At 44.0% G+C, this 1,550-nt stretch overlaps 2 non-coding genes and 1 pseudogene across 2 annotated transcripts; all 3 read right to left on the bottom strand.

Annotated features, from left to right (window-relative positions):
* Positions 1-456: 456 nt before the first annotated feature.
* Positions 457-575, bottom strand: LOC129114689 (5S ribosomal RNA). The gene has a single exon (XR_008532646.1). It is a non-coding gene; the product is annotated as a 5S ribosomal RNA (ribosomal RNA).
* A 379-nt stretch (positions 576-954) lies between these two features.
* LOC129114690 (5S ribosomal RNA) lies at positions 955-1,073 on the bottom strand. The gene has a single exon (XR_008532647.1). It is a non-coding gene; the product is annotated as a 5S ribosomal RNA (ribosomal RNA).
* Positions 1,074-1,452: 379 nt separating this feature from the next.
* LOC129114691 (5S ribosomal RNA) lies at positions 1,453-1,550 on the bottom strand (annotated as a pseudogene; the record flags this gene model as incomplete).

The following is a 1,550-nucleotide window of genomic DNA, read 5'->3' on the forward strand; positions in this document are numbered from 1 at the left end:
GCCATGCACTCTCAAACAAATCACTCCACGACTCACTTCCTGAAAGGGGCGTGTTCAGGGTGGTATGGCCGTAAGCAAATATTGCGCCTACCAAAGGGCCTTTTAAAGATACTATATCACCACGCTTTGCTCTTTCGTCTATACAGGGAGCGCCTGCAGATTGCCAGACACACTCACAGCTTTTAAATGTCAAATCAGAATGTACAAAGTGGCTATAAGGATCACAAATGTAGTGCAGTAAAAAGATTAATATTTACTGTTGAAATGTAGAATACGTTAGCATAAAATTGAAAAGAAAATGATCGATGAGCTTAGGAATGATGAAAGCCATCATTTAACTGGATTTGTGTCATTTCTATACCGGCAAGTCATGATCTAGCTATTTCCTTCCCACCCTGTCGGTGTCCACTGAAAAAGCAGCAGCGCCCTCTGCTTTTTGTAAAGAGGAGTGAAAAAAGCTTACAGCACCTGGTATTCCCAGGCGGTCTCCCATCCAAGTACTGACCAGGCCCGACCCTGCTTAGCTTCCGAGATCAGACGAGATCGGGCGTGTTCAGGGTGGTATGGCCGTAAGCAAATATTGCGCCTACCAAAGGGCCTTTTAAAGATACTATATCACCACGCTTTGCTCTTTCGTCTATACAGGGAGCGCCTGCAGATTGCCAGACACACTCACAGCTTTTAAATGTCAAATCAGAATGTACAAAGTGGCTATAAGGATCACAAATGTAGTGCAGTAAAAAGATTAATATTTACTGTTGAAATGTAGAATACGTTAGCATAAAATTGAAAAGAAAATGATCGATGAGCTTAGGAATGATGAAAGCCATCATTTAACTGGATTTGTGTCATTTCTATACCGGCAAGTCATGATCTAGCTATTTCCTTCCCACCCTGTCGGTGTCCACTGAAAAAGCAGCAGCGCCCTCTGCTTTTTGTAAAGAGGAGTGAAAAAGCTTACAGCACCTGGTATTCCCAGGCGGTCTCCCATCCAAGTACTGACCAGGCCCGACCCTGCTTAGCTTCCGAGATCAGACGAGATCGGGCGTGTTCAGGGTGGTATGGCCGTAAGCAAATATTGCGCCTACCAAAGGGCCTTTTAAAGATACTATATCACCACGCTTTGCTCTTTCGTCTATACAGGGAGCGCCTGCAGATTGCCAGACACACTCACAGCTTTTAAATGTCAAATCAGAATGTACAAAGTGGCTATAAGGATCACAAATGTAGTGCAGTAAAAAGATTAATATTTACTGTTGAAATGTAGAATACGTTAGCATAAAATTGAAAAGAAAATGATCGATGAGCTTAGGAATGATGAAAGCCATCATTTAACTGGATTTGTGTCATTTCTATACCGGCAAGTCATGATCTAGCTATTTCCTTCCCACCCTGTCGGTGTCCACTGAAAAAGCAGCAGCGCCCTCTGCTTTTTGTAAAGAGGAGTGAAAAAGCTTACAGCACCTGGTATTCCCAGGCGGTCTCCCATCCAAGTACTGACCAGGCCCGACCCTGCTTAGCTTCCGAGATCAGACGAGATCGGGCGTGTT

Source organism: Anoplopoma fimbria, unplaced genomic scaffold, assembly GCF_027596085.1.
Source record: "Anoplopoma fimbria isolate UVic2021 breed Golden Eagle Sablefish unplaced genomic scaffold, Afim_UVic_2022 Un_contig_5625_pilon_pilon, whole genome shotgun sequence".
Classification (NCBI taxonomy): Eukaryota; Metazoa; Chordata; class Actinopteri; order Perciformes; family Anoplopomatidae; genus Anoplopoma; species Anoplopoma fimbria.